The sequence below is a fragment of the Cnephaeus nilssonii genome (assembly GCF_951640355.1).
Source record: "Cnephaeus nilssonii genome assembly, chromosome: 2".
In the NCBI taxonomy this organism is placed as follows: Eukaryota; Metazoa; Chordata; class Mammalia; order Chiroptera; family Vespertilionidae; genus Cnephaeus; species Cnephaeus nilssonii.
In genome coordinates, this window is record NC_137073.1 from 76,907,926 (window position 1) to 76,923,566 (window position 15,641).

The following is a 15,641-nucleotide window of genomic DNA, read 5'->3' on the forward strand; positions in this document are numbered from 1 at the left end:
CCTTCACGGGAACCGAACCCGAGACTCTTCAATCCTCTGGCTGACGCTCTAACCATTGAGCACACTAACCAGTTCATTTAAAGTAAACTAGATACACCCACCCCCCAGCTGAAGGATGGCGTCTGGAGCCAACATGTCCCAACGACCCGTGTCCAAGGATGAGTAACTGAGTGCTGTCTGTACACGGGGGCTGCCAGCAGCTCCCACCACCATCCATCTGCCCATCCCGCAGCTGCTCAGGAGCCGGAGGGGAGAGCACTGCACCGCGAGGGGTCGGAGGCCTCTCCAGAGAAGCCAGAATGCGTCCCCACCACGGCGGGGTCTGCTGCCAGTACCCGAAGGGAGATCTCGGGATTGAATAAAATGTTGCCGGATGTTCAGTACAGAAGCGAGCCGCTAATGGCCTACAACCCCCAAGGCCCAGCACTTGTTCCGATGGGCGAGATGCAGCCTGAACAGCATGGAGCTTCGTCCTCATCCAAAATGTATGACACAATCGATCCATTCAGCGTGTGTCCCCAATTGGAAGAGTCTTTTAGTGTGTTTAAGTGCTGATGAGGCTGAACTAGTTTAGAGGAAGAGCAGCTGTAGGAGAGAGAGGATGATCAGTGGAGAGAGACTCCTGAAGAGGCAAGAAGCCGGAATCCAGAGAACAAGCCCGGGATTGGTCATATACGAGGGGAAAAGGCTGCTCCTCTCACTGTCCGGAGGGGAGAGGAAAGCACCGGCCCAGCCGCACTGGGTGAGCAGGGGAGCAGGGGAGCAGGGGAGCAGGTGAGCAGGGGAGCAGGTGTAGTGGTGGAAGTAAAGGAGGCTGAGCCTGTTCACCATCACATCCAGCTCTGCACGTTAGGCAAGAGTCGTCTTATATCACCTGAGGAATTTTGCAAGAGTAAAGCTTTATGGAATTGGAGCTGGACAAGGGGAGAGGGAATAATGGTCAGAGGTCAGGGTTCTGAAAGCAGCAAGGCTGTACAACAGGAATCCCCTACATGCGTATGGCATAGTTTTGTTGTTTTCCTACAGTTTTTCTTGGGAGTGCTTGGAGTTCATCAGAAAAGCTGGCAGGCCTTCTGGGAATATGATCTCATAGAGCGCCCAGAGAAAACGGGCTGGCAGGTTCTGGGGGCCGAGTCCCCAGCCCAGGAAAGTCTCTAGGGGCCATGGAGGAGCAACCAGCTTCGGCTTGGGCGGGATGCCAGGAAAGATGCCAGGGGGAGCCGCTGCAGAGCACATATTTTGAAAACCCCCTCCATGTGACTATGCGAATGATGCCCTTTCTCTGTCGATTTAAAAGATAGTACACACCCAGTTGATTTCAAATGAGAGTTCCTTGCACATGGGATTTGTTTTCACAATGCTCCTGGCACAGAGCAGTCCCACAACAAAGACTCACTGAATGAATAAATAAACAACTGTCTACAGGACAAGGAAGTACCTATAGGGTGTAAATGGGAAAATACTTTGGAAATAACTGGAAATCCATTGAGGCAAATTATATGTCCTCTCAACCCTTAGGGATTAAAGCGTTAATTTTCCATTTGAGTTAAGGATTTTAAATCCTACCACCCATCCACTGTTAACATTGTGTTTATATAGCCTTTCAGATATCTTTTCTGTGCATGCATTCCTTTCTTCCTTCCACTTTACAGAAAAGGAATCAAGCAGCACATCTTACCCAGTGAGCTGCTTTCTTTCTCTTAGCAATACCTGATAGACATCTTTTCCCAATGTCAGTAGATGCCATTTTAGTCCAATTCTAGGCGGTGATAGTGGATGCCATGGGTAGACATAAGATTGCCACGCAAGGGAGTGTGGGATGCTGAGAGAAGGGGAGACCCTGGGAGACATCTGACTTAAGGGGCAGGCAGAAGAGAGACCAGGAGAGACTAGAAAGTAAGCCAAACTGATGAGGGGAAAGCAAGGAGAAGTCAAAAGACAGAAGAAGGGGAGGAGAAAATGTTAAGGAGGAGGAAGTAGCCACTGGTTCAAATGCTGCTGAGAGCTCCAGGAAGTCGAGGGCTGAGAGCTAGAATTTGGTTCAGCAAGCGGGAAGTTACTCACTTTATACTTTCCACTACCCCAGTTTCCTCATGTTATGAAATGAGAAAAGAGAGCCTTGTTCTGCCTACCAGCTGGTCTGACCATTCCTTGGCCTAAAGTGATGGTGTAAATCAGGGGTCCTCAAACTTTTTAAACAGGGGGCCAGTTCACTGTCCCTCAGACCGTTGGAGGGCCGGACTATAGTTAAAAAAAAAACTATGAACAAATTCCTATGCACACTGCTAAGTCGGCTGCTAAGCAGGACTGGCAGCGGCGGCAAAAACACCCGGCGGGCCGGATAAATGTCCTCGGCGGGCCGCATGTGGCCCGCGGGCCGTAGTTTGAGGACCCCTGGTGTAAAGTTTGTGTTTTGAAAGGGAATTGATTAGAATTGCAATCATCTGCTTTTAACAGAACCCCAGACACAACGTCTTGACCAAATGATTATATTTTGCTCAGCTGAGAAGAAGCTTTGAGGTGGGAAATCAAGGGCTGTTCCAGCTGTTTAAGGAAGTCATCGAAGACCCACAGCCTTAAGCTGCTTCCAGTGGTCGGCAAACTCATTAGTCAGCAGAGCCAAATATCAACAGTACAACGATGGAAATTTCTTTGGAGAGCCGAATTTTTAAAACTTAAACTATATAGGTAGGTACATTGTTATTAACTTTATTAGGGTACTCCTAAGCTGGCCTTTGCTAAAAACGTCCTCAATCTGATTGAGGCATGTGGCTCTCGAGCCGCAGTTTGCCGACCACTGGCTTAGCCCATCATTCTTTACGTGAGAAGTTTGTCCTCATGGTTGCAAGGTGACTGCTCTGCCTCCAGCCATCATGTTCGCATACCAGCCGAGAATAAGACAGAAAGAAGGGCGTGCAGATTCCCATATTATCCGCATCTACCCATTGTCATCAGAAGGCCCACCCTATAGACTTTGTTTAAATGTCATTGGCCAGAACTGGCACGCTCCCACGTACAGGAGAGTCTGAGGATACGAGTACTTTCACCTGAGTGCATTGCCAACCATTTCTTCTCACGAGGAGTAAGAGAACGGTTATTGGAGAAGCCGCCAGCAATACCTTCCATGTGAGGAAGGTTAGGCCTGAATGTAATAGCTTGCAGCCTTCTTAGATTTATTACTTTTCTTTTGGAGAGACAAAAATATTAAAGCAATCCATTTGATTCTAATTCCAACAGGAAGTAAGTCCTGGGCCCGTTTTTCTCATGAAGTGGGCCAGTTAAAAGGATCAGTGTCAACTAAACCTCTGTGTTCCAGCTCTCTCGGTTTACTGACAGGGCCCTCATATTTTTTTAAAATTAAATTCCACCTTGCAAAAATAGTTGGAAAAATCAAAGCACAGCAAGTTGCTAGGAGACCTGAGGGGCTTTATCGGGTGAGCTGTTAGGGGCCCGCGGGACTGAATCTCTCTCCCCTGATGACAGGCACGCAGGAAACCTAATCTCTGAGGTTGTGGGGGTGGCAGAGCTTTGGCTCAGGCAGAGGGGGACACCCCATCATCACGTTCCGCAGGAGGAGCTGCTGCCCGTGCTCCGAGGCGCAAAGAGAAGCCAAACTGGCCCGACTAGCGTGGCTCGGCGGTTGAGCATCGGTCACAGTTTGGCTTCCAGTCAAAGGCACATCCTTGATAATTCTATCTCTCTCCCTCCCCCTTCCTCTCTGAAATAAAATATACGTATTTTAAAGAGAGAGAGAGAGAGAGAGGAGCCAAACTGGAAGGTTTCACAACCTTTCTGCACTGAGCAGTAACCCTACAGAAGCAGTTCCATTTTCTCCAAGAATCTGCTGCCCTCGCCCTGTTATGGCTTCCTCTCCGGGGAGCTGGTCTCAAACAGCGTGCTGCTAGGAGCAAGGGTCTGCGAGAGGCTGCCCGTGGTGTCTGAAGTGATCTGGAGATGCCTGGATGGGTTTGCTTTTCCTTCAAGCCCCGGCTTTCCTCTGCCCCATCTCCCTGCCCCCCGCCACCTGGCAGAAAAATCTCTTTGCTGGCTAACTAGAGCACATGCCAGATGCAGTTCATCTAAGTGAGCAAGTGCTTTCTGGGACCGGGCTGATGAGAGAAGAGCTGAGTGGAGCGCGGGAGCCTGCCAGCCCCTGGCTGCTGGGAGGAACGCCGTGTTGTTTTAAGAGGACCGTGTGCCAGCCGTGGTCAGGCACCAGGAAGAGGCAGAGCCACTTAGCAGGATCTTCATTCCTGCTCGGCCCCCTCCTGCTGAGGATGAGAGATGGCTCTGGGGAAATTCCACTCTGTAATTCATTTAAGCAGGGTAAACAGAGCTCCCGCTCTGGAAGATTCGGCCCTGAGCGAAAGGCACTTGGAATCTAGGCCGGGAGCTCAGATGTCCATGTGAAACACAGAAGAAAATCCGGAGCCAGGTGACGTGAGATGCAGCCGCGCTGACCCCCAAAAGCCGCGGAACCTGAGTAAGTGACTTCGCTCTCTTGTCCTGGTCTCTCTGTACAGTGACTGCTGTGCTCTGCAGAGCCCTGAGGGCTGCAAAGGTTTTTAGAGTTTCCACAGATATTTGATTTAAATTGCATTAAAATATTTCCCCAACTCTATAAAAAATAGACACAATCAAATCTTACGTATGCTGAATTTTAACACGCCAGAGACTGCCAGAGTGTTCATTATAATGCCAAATAAACACCTCTCTGTGAGTGAACCTCGGATAAAGCATATCCCCAGGTTGTAAGGAAAGTTATCCTGAAAAAACGCTCACAGTTACCATGCGCAACTGCTTACCAGAATGAGGATTTTTTTTCTCGATATTTTGCAGCCAACCATTTCAGAAATAAACTGGACATAGAGACAGACCTGACTGCTTTTATCCAGTAACTTCAGGTTGGGGGATCGAAATAGCCTTATTATACTCATTGCTTAACCTACAATTTAACTTCATTTACCTTCAAAATGCATGTTTCACACTGGTAAAATACTGCCTGGCCTCATTTTCTAGGCAGGTGTTCTAATGTGGTCATTTTACTGAACAGTTTGGAAATGGTTAGTGCAGAACCTGCTAAAGAGCTTCAGCTATTGCTTTCGAAGTTTTGGTGACTGAGTGTCCTACTGTGGGTCAGGCAGCCAGCAAGACAGGATTCCACAGGGAACGGGCGTCAGTGGGCAGAGGAGTTTGATGGAGGGGGAAAGTTCATGAAACCTGGCATCCATCAAGTGCTCACTAGATATTTGTTCAGTGTCAGAGCCGAGCCTTGGAAGGGGGTGTGGGTCAGTTCTCAACTGCTGGAGGTTCAGGAACCCCCATTTGGGCAAAGACAAGGATGTGGCATTGCCAGATAACGAGCACCTCAGACTGGCTGCTGCAAAGTGGTTATGGCAGGGGGCCCAGTGGGAGAAAAGGACATAAGCTTTGGGACTTTCAAGAGAAATCTCCCAGCCGGTAAAGGCTGGTCCGTAATCCTTGCTGATGATTTCAGAAAGTTGTCTGTCTAGAACCACAGGCAGAGAGCCTTGTCACCTGCTGCCAGGGAGTTTGAGTCCCTTCCACCGGGAACTGGAAGGAGCAGGAATAATCTCAGTTGAGGCAGTAGTTCTCATACTGTGTAGGCATCACCTGGAGAGCTTTTTAACATGGATTCCTGGGCCCCCGATTCAGTAGGTTTACCGTAAGGCCTGAGAATTTTCATTTCTCATAAGCTTCCAAGTGAGACTAAGGCGCAGGTCCCCAAACAACACCGGGAAGCACTGACTTAAATATTGATGGGACACTCATACATCCCCAGCACCATGCAGGGGGTGCCGAAGACAAGAAGAGAAACTCCTTGATAGAATAAGGGGAAGAGGGTGCCTTCATGATCAGTGGGTAGAGAAACTTCCGATTAGGATCCATAGGATGGAGGTGAGAAATCCCAGGACACAGAGAAATAGGGCAGGGCCCAGCCTCTGACCTATATTCTACACAATCATCTACGCCAGAGACATAATGAAGATGAAAAGCAAGGCCAGGTCAAGAGCAAGCCCTTGTGCAATGAGCGTGAAAGGTGAAGGAGAAACAGGAAGTGCTCATGCAGCATTCCCGAAGTTGGGGCTGGCAGGCCGTGGTTATCTAGCTGTGTGAGGAGGCGCTTTCTTGAAGAAAGTTCTGCCGGGAGGAAGAGTGCTCATGTGATGCCAAGAGCAGATCTTAACCAACAGTTGCAAACAGAGCCAGAATAATGTATCTATTCACGGCCACTATCTGTCCATTTTCTTTACGTGTCTCTTATTATTCCCACAGTGAACTCCTTTCTTTGGCCAGAGACGCCATGATGTCCCCTTGTCCCCATCGTTGGATTAAAAAGGTATGCTGCAACTTAGCGGGATCTCATAAACAGCTGCCATCCTTTGATGTAGTGGCCGCAGAAGGGTCCAAGGCTAACCTTTGCCAACACGGTGGTGACTGTAGCTCTATTTTCAAATTTGCTCTTCAAATCCCATACTAAACCTTTTGATGGAGACAAGCAGATGTCTACAGTTTGAGGTGTTGTGTGTTGTGGCTTCATTTGGGGAAATCATATGACTCAGTTATATAAACTTATTTAAATGTTTTTCTTTCTTTCATAATTTAGCCACAAGCATTAATTAAAGCACCAAAGAATATGTATAAATCTTCATAACCAGCCAAAGCAAAAGGAAAAGCTATTAAGCATTTGGAACTTTAAAAATGCATTTTTTAAATGACTACATTGGAATTGAACATTTTTCTTTAGCAAAGTTAGATTCCAGAAAGAAAAACAAAAACTAAGACATAAACCAAATTGCTTTTAAGAATTATCCTGTGGCAAAGTTATTTATTTTACTTGGAAGAACCAACCGTGAATGTATTTGGGCTGAGTGATCCACATTTACATGTGGTAGAGATAGTGTTCAACGTTAGAAAAATATTACAAAAGCTTATTTTAAAGTCAGTGTTAAGAACTAAGAATATATTTTTCTCAGAGAAAAAATTGTTATACACGGTGGAAAGAGTGCCAGGATGGGTGACACCAGGCTGCACAGCATCTGATTAGGTTGAATGTGAGGTAAAGGGTGCTGGACTGGGTGATGGCGCCTGATCTGATGAACAGGGACTATGGGGAAAGGGTGGCTAGACAGGGGAAGGAACCCCCCACCCTTCCTTCTTGGCTGCCTGAGTGTTGTAAATGAGCTGTTTTATTTTTTCAAATGAATGTTTTTATTGAGCATTTTATGTGCCAGACATTATGCTGGGCCAAAGGATATAATGAACAAGACTGAAAGATCCCTGCCCTCAGGGAGTAAATATTATAGTGGGAAGGATAGATGATTTAATAAAAAATTACAAGTGAGTGAGAGCTTCCAAAATCATAGGAGTACCTAACTCAGACGTGAGGGTTCAAGGAAGGCTTCCCAGGAGCGATGTCTAACCTGGGACCTGGAGGTTGAATAACAGCCAGATGAAGGGGTCAGAGGGTCGAGGGGAAGAGGAACACTCTCCAAGCAGAGGACTCTGCACGGACCAAGTCCCCAGGACACAAGACATCGGGTTGGTGGCAGGGACGGAGGAGAATGTGATGGGTTCCGTTTTGGAAATGTTGATTGATGTGTCTGTGAGATATAATTTGTCCTGTAGACAGTTGGTGTGGGGCATGCAGCTCGGGAGGGTGGTCTGAATGTGGGAGTCATCTGCATGTGGGTAGTGAGAGGGGACCAAGTCACTCAGGGAGCATAGGACCGAAGAAGCCGAGGAAGAGTTGAGAAAGCAGAGAGAGGTCACCAGAGTCAAGGGCTTTGGGGAGGTCACATAAGGCAAGAACTGAAGTTTCCATTGCATTTTGTCAGAATGTCCCTGCTAATTTGGGCAAGATCAGTTTCATAGAAAGGAGGTGAGCCAAAGACAAAGGAAGGGTCGAGGAGGGAGTGGAAGGTGAGGACATGGCAAGTAAGGAGTACAGGCAACTCTTCCTGGAAGACTAGGCTGAGAAAGGGCGAAGCTGGAGTGGGGCGTGGTTTAGGGAGAGTATTTTATGTTTGTTTAGATGGCAAAACCGATTAAAGGAGCCAGGGAGAGAGGCTGAAGATGCTGGAGAGAGAGAGGGAAGAAGCTAACGTGAGGTTGCTGGGAAGCGGTGGGGGACTTAGCCCCAGGGTCAAAGTGCCACCTGCTGCCTTAATCTTCACGCTGCACCCTTCTATCCCAATTTGCCCCTTAGCTCCCTTCATAGGTCATCAAAATGTCCATTTCTCATGCTAGCTGACCAGGTCTTAGAAGGGAAGCTATCTGAGCAATGGGTTTATGCTCGGGTCCGAAGCACTGATGGCTCACAGCCCTATTTCAGGCATTTGCGTTTTTGTGGAAAGGATCTTAGTCACCTAAAACTTCTAATGCAAGGATTTTCAAGGAGAGGAATAAATGGGAGTGAATAGTTTTAAGCTGTGGGCTGGGACAACTGTCTGGGGTCTGTCTTCGAGGGGACCCTTTCTCCACAAAGTGATCCAAAGGACAAATGCCAAGGAAGCAGGAAGGTCTGCCGAGGAGACACGGCGCAGCCAGCTTCTGCACAGTGTGTGGGTGAACCAGATGCCCTGAGCGAGCTCCTGCAGGCTCTCCCAGCTCCCGCTCTCCCTGGCACTGGAATGGCCCAGCGCGGAGAGATCATGGCTCCTGAAACAACCTCTGTGGTTAAAGTCGACAGCTAGGGTGTGCCTGACCTCTCCATGGCACACCAGCTTCCACTGTGTTAGGTCCCACACACAAGGTGTAAAGCAAACATCACTGACACCTGGACTTGGCCTTGCCAACAGTGTCCGCTGCTGGTAATGGTAACAACGTACAATAGGTCGGCACTAAAGAACACTTTATGTTGTCATCTGTTACTGAGGCCTGGGCATTGGGACGGTTAAAGTATGTTTAGGCTGGAGAAGTCTTTACACCTACCTGTGCTCAGTGTACAAAATGGACAAAATGTGTGTGGGGGGGTGCATGCTCCTCGTCCTCTGGGCCGGCTGCACCAGCACACGCAGACACTCCACCTTTACCAGCCCTGACGTCTATGGGCTCCTGTGGTCAGACTCAGAGTTCAAGATCATTGCATTTTGAATCAGAAAAAAAAAGTTTTTAAAAAATTGTATTGCTTTTTATTTTTTTTTATGTTAAAGAAAAACAGACTCATGGTAGACAGACACCACCAAAGGCCCAAAAACGAAACAAAATTTATTTATAATCTCAATTTCCAGGGATAATCATGAGTCTATTTTGATCCATTTTATTTTAGTCTTTGACTTCTGTCTCTCTCTGTCTCTGTCTCTCTCTCCTCCCCTTAGGGATTATGTCACTACATAATTGTGTACCCTGCCTTTTTCATTAACTAAATCAGGAAATGTCAAAGCAGTACCAGACCCATTTAATTTCCACATTTTCTTCTCTATTTCTGTTTGCATCTTTCCCTCTTCCTTTGCCAATATTTCTTTATTTTGGAGTATTTCCATTTTTATCAAAGTTCAATTCAAGATGTAAAATAGTTTATGCTTTTTGAGTTTTATTTCCTTCCTACACTTGTTAAAAGAGGCCAGTAAAAAGAAAAGCTTTCCAGCTTATGATAGATCCACCTCCAACTATATAACTGGTTCAATTTAGTCTTGGGATAATGATCTGCCACCATATGTGGGTTATAACTTGAGGTTTGCATAAAAATGTGTCTTGGATTAACTGACTATGCCACAGTACCGGGTAGCTGGTTTGTTTCTAGGAAGTTAAATGCCTGGCTTCTTCTTGGTGTAGTCAGCAGAGCTTTCTGATGAAGGCCAATAAAACAAACAATTAGGGATGTGACTTCCGGTGTGGCCTCCTCCCGAAAGAGGTGTGCTCTGTGTTCAAGATTTCCTGCAAGCAAGGCTCGATGCCTTGGGAAGCAATTATCTTATTTAAGCCTACACTTGTCTGGGGAGCTGAGGTCAGCCACAAAGCCTTTGGAAAAAAAGAGCTGTCTGCCATAGAAAGCAGTTTCTTTTTTTGGGGGGGGGGGGGGGGCGGGGCGCGGGGGAGAATAAGTTTGAATAACTTTGCTCTTGAATTGAGTGACCTCTGGAGACCAGAGACTGTAGATTAAACACAGAGGGACTTGGCTGTCCTTCTCCCTTCAAATCTCTCCCATTTCAAAACAAAAACAAAAACAGAAATACTTTAAACTTCACTTTCCAAAGCCAATGCCTACTTCCCGCCCCCACCTCCCCCAAACTGTCTGTTACTGCCTCTGCTTGGATTATTTTCATTTGGGTTGTGTTTTCCTGACCGAAGGCCAGACCCTTGTCTTTGTGTATTTGTAAAGTGCCATGTCTACTTACTAGTCTTTAGAAATTACAGACAAAAACAGGAATGCAAGAGAGGCTGGCGGCTAAAACCTTGCAGCTTTTCTGAACTGAAGCTCGGCCCCAGAACCAGAATGGAATATTTTTATGAGGCAATATTGAAGCATTCTAATCCCAAGGAACTACATGAAGTCTACATTAGCTGAATATAAAACAGTGCCCCGAGTTGGCACGGTGTCTGCCACTCGCAGGCTGCCGTGCTGCCCGGTTAATGAGCTGCTGCTTCGCGGTCAGTGTCAGGGGCGCAGATCCCGCGCAGTGAGCGAGCCTCCGACAGTTTCTTGACAGCGATGTCTGAGTTCAGACTGCGAGCCGCCCCCTCTCCTCTTCTGTGCCAGCCTCCTGGAGATCCCGAAGTTCCTTAGGCGTGCTGGTTTTCATCTTACGACGTGTATCTGGCTGTGCTCAACTCGAAGAATTTAGGAACCACAGGAAAGAGAGCCCATCTGGAGGGACAGAAAGGTGAATGTTTGGATTCAGCTGAGAGGAGCTCTGAGGCCAAGTCAGCACAAGAGGAAGCAACGTGGAGGCAAAGTGGACAAAGCTCCCTTCTTTCCTTCCTTCCTTCCTTCCTTCCTTCCGTCCGTCCGTCCTCCTCCTCCCTTTGTTGGGATTGGGTATAAAAGATGGGGTCTATAAAGTCTTCCTGTCTTAGAAATTTATTTCCTAGTTTTATAGAAATGGGTGTATTAGATGTTCTCTGTCATTTAATAATATACTCATGGACTAAAAGATGTGTGTATAAAAGCAGCCACTAATGCTAGTTCTGCCTTTATTCCTGTCATTAGCCTGAATAGAAAGGCCTTTAAAATGGAATTTTTAGAAATCATTGGAACGCATTTGTTTGGTGTTGGGTGTATTCAATAAAGTATTCAATGAAGACAAAGGAAGTCTTTCCTCTGCCACCTCTTTTCCTCCTTTCTTTCCCTCTCTCCCCTCTTTCCTTTCTACTGTACTTTGTAGTAAATTGTGTCCTCCTCACCCTGACTACAGACATCCCTTCAAAGAGACAGAAATAACTCGAAATGACATTTGAGACCTTAACGTCAGGAACTCTCTCGCTCAACCACGTCTAGGAAGTAATCGCTACACGGGCTATGGACTGGACAACAGAACAGCCTTTGGAAGGGCTTGTAGCTAAATGTCTTCTCTTCCTGAACGGTGACGGCCTTAGAGCCCGCGGGGAGGCAAGCAGCCAGACAAAGCTCCTTGCAGCCAAACTGCCCTAAAGGGAGCAGGCAGCCCCTGGGCAGCTGTGACACCAGGTGCTACCCCAGCGAAGGCGCCCCTTCCAGGTGGAGGCCTAAGTATTGAACTGACAACCCAGGCAGCAGCGGAGGTCGTTGCAACAGCACCCAAAGGAAACCGTCCCACACGGAGCACTGCCCTCCTTCTCTTTAAAGCAGCCCTGGGAAATCATAGGCGAAGCCCAGTTAGAAGAGGAACTTCTAAATTCTATATTTTAACCCTGGCCGGTGTGGTTCAGCTGTCAGAGCGTTGGCCCTCACACCAAAGGGTTGCAGGTTCGATTCCTGGTCAAGGGCACTTACCTGGGTTTCAGGTTAGATCGCAGACCCCAGTCGGGGGTCATGCAGGAGGCAACCAATCAATGTGTCTCTCTCACATCGATGTTTCTCTCTCTCCCCCCCTCCTTCCCTCCCTCCCACTCTCTTTAAAAAAGCAATGGAAAAATATCCTTGGATGAGGATTTTTAAAAAGTTAAGTTCTATCTTTTACTTTGGGGATTAATAACTGAAATATTTAACAACATGCAAACCTCCCAAAAATAAGGTTTGGAAACTTACAGTTAAGCTTTCATCACAGATTTTGTCCCAAATGTACATTGCCAAAAAAAAAAAAAAAAAGCAGTTAAAATATATGTTTTAGAACAATTGTCACTATTATAAGAGGATTTTTTTATGAGAAACATTGTTCGATGTAGTCTCATTTCATTTCTAAAAATAGACAAATAACGAAATGATTCACAGATGTTGATTTATGAGGAAAATGGTGAACTATATAAACTGAAGTGTATTTGAAGGAAGGGTAGAGAGACCCTCACCAGAGACCGTTCCATATAAAGCACCTCCTTCTCCCTGACTTCCCAGGAAATTCCAAGTCCTGGCTGAACTCGCACCTGGGCCGCTGCGCACCAGGACAGCGACTGATGGCTTGGTGGCCAGAGTAACGCTCCCCGACAGAAATCAGCCGGGGGGTGGGGGCAGATTCTCTGAGGTGGCAGTTCTCAATAGTTGGTTCCCATCAGAATCACCTGGAATGCTGGGTAAATGCAGGTTCCCGGGCCCCGCGTTGGCTGCTCAGATTTAATATATCTAGAATGCAGCCCAGAAATGTGCATGTTAAACCTGCATTACAGGCCATTCGGGAACGTGCACCACACGTTGAAAACAACGCCTCTGAGACACCCCACTGAGTCATCTTCCTGCTGTCATACTCCTGCCTGCAGGGGCCAGTTGGGGTTCATCTAGTCTATGCAGTGGTTTTTATTCATACCTGAAGGAGTCTTTCACGTCCACATTTTGGGGAGCACAAAAAGAGTAATTAGAAACGACCAAGCCCGCATTATGGATTGAGACCATACACTGTTTACCTGTGCCATTAACTTAAGCATAATTATATAGGTCGGACTGCCATTAATAATGCAGTTCTGGAAACACGCCTAATCCCCACTGTACTTTATTATTGTCGACCGATGATTCACTGCCCCTCCTGAAGGGCCCCACCCTGGTGGTTGTCCCTGGGAGACGGAACTTCCTGCCCCTTGCAGGCAGTCTTGGCCATGTGACTTTTGACCAATGAAATGTGGTGGGAAGTGGTGGGGCCACAATGAGCAGAAGCTTTAAAAGCCAGGGTGTGGTTCTGCAATTCTCTCTTCCCTCTGCTTGCGAGAAGCTGCTCCTTTACTAGTAGTTTGGACCCGGGTGGGGTAGACAGGCCGGACAGCCATAGCACCACCTCAGCAGACAGGCGCCAGGGAGAGAGCTGAACCCCCTCTGCGGAAACCCTGGACAGCTGCTTACTGCACAGAACTTAGCAAAGCCCGCCGCTAATGGGGCTCCCCATCAGTATTGGTGATATTCTAAGTGGGGGCTAAGGGAAATGTCATGCTCCTTATTCTGTCTGAAATGTTCTTTTGTCATCTGAATTCTTTGTGTTCCACACCAATATGTGCTTCCTCCTAGTGGCATATTTAATAGTAACTGCAGAAAACTATGCGTCGTCTTGTAAAGGCTCGAAGTTCAGAGTTGAAACAACCAAAACTCCATCAGTTGCCTCTCTATAATTTCATTATCAGCTGCACAGAACTTAGGAAATTCTCTCCACTCTGATAAAGTCTGCAGAGTGGCTGGCCACCCATTACCAAGTAGCATGGGCAGTATTGTATGGGCAGTATTGTAGCTTCTTGTCCTGCTTTCCGTCCCAAGCGGATCTTAGTGTCTCCATGGAGCTATGGCGCTGAGAAGTGGTGTTTATTTGCTTCTACTTTGTGGTGAGAGAAAAAAAAATGTTTCCACTTGAGACGAAGCTTTCAGAATGCCAATATGGGCTCTGTAATATTTCCTATAGGACGTTATCAAATATCTCTGTGGGAACTTGGGTTTAATTGTTTAACCATCTCATGCTCCCAGCTGTGTTAAGCCAGTGTCCTTATGTCACTGGTCACTGTCAGAACACACCTGTGAGGCTGGACAGGTGGCAGAGAAAGGAGCAGGTTGTCCTAGCCCACCGAGAATTTCCCAGAACTCACAACCCATTCAGCTCCGGCGCCTGTGGTAATGAATGACCCACTTTTCTGTTAATCACACCCAGACTTTTGCCTTGTCCACTTCCAAGTTTCCTATATTGCCTTGTGCTAACACCCTGGAACTAGTTGAAGCACAGACAAAGGGATTTATTCAAAGACAGTGGTTTGCAGCTAGGAAAGGCCTGAGAGCAGGAAGTAGAGATTCCGTGGGAGGCAGCCCACGGCCTCGCTCTCCAGATCTCTCCAAGTCTCGGTCTTCACCGTCCCGGCCCCTCAGTCTCCCTGACGGAGTGAGGCTGCCCACAGCTCCGGAGCCCACAAGGTCCAGCTCCAGCCTCAAGCACAGGAGGAAGCCCTCCATTAGTCTCCATCCCAGGATCGTCAGTTCAGCAAATATTTACTGAACACTTCCTGTGTTCCAGGCACTGTGGTCGGTGCTTGGGGTGCGTAAAGAAATAAAGATCCCTGTGGAGTGGGAAATGAGAGTCAGAATTATGTCCCATAAACATGCTTGCCAGGAGCCCAACCCTATAAATCTCATCAGGGGCCTCAGTAAAAAGGCCATTGTTAGCTGGGCAGATACCCCAGAAGGTGGTGCTCACACAACTGAAAAGAAAAGGCCAAGTGGAAAAACTGTACCTTTTTAGTTCACCCACATGGACATGATCTCATCCAGCATTTTTCATTTACGTTTCATCAGTGCATTACAAGCCTCGTGTTATCATTCCTCATTAATTCTCTTTACTCGGAGCCAGTTTGGTGACTCATGCTATTAACTTCATGTCACAGAAAAGCAAAAAGCAAAAAAAAAACCAAACAAACAAACCAAAAAAACAACAACAACAGGAGCAATAAAAGAAAGGAGTTAGATGAAGTCAGTGTTGCTTGGCCACCATTCCTAAGAATTCTTTAGAAACGAATGATTCTCAAAATATGGTCACATGACCACGAGAGTTCCCTTCTGGAGGGAATGAGTAGTTTCCTCACAGCATTTCTCAAAGCTCTCTTACCCAAAGCTAATGTATTCTTGTGACCCGTTCTGTTCAACACTGGGAGGAGAGGTGGAAGTGGATGGCGCTGGGCCACCGTTCCAAACCTTTCTCCAGGCACACAGTAGGACTCCGGTCAGAGATTTATAGACTGTGGTATGAAGGGCTATTTTGTAAGTGAAAATATGCCTTTGGTTAGGGCATTGGTATCGTGAGAACAACCAGACACAGAACCTGGGGAGACAGCACAGCCGAGAGGCAGACTCAAACCAGGAGTGAGAATAGACATTAAGTGTGTACCTGACCCTGCACAGAAGTTGCTAAGAAAATCCTGGAGACTCATTTTACTGGAACCTGCTGTGACTTCATTCCTTAAAGGGAAGTTCCATTTAGGGAAAGAAAAAAGTTGCAAGTGGTAAATATTAGTTCAATAACAAGTAAGGATTGCAGGCCCCATGCACCCATAGACAAACACTAACCCAACAACACCCAGAATGCCTC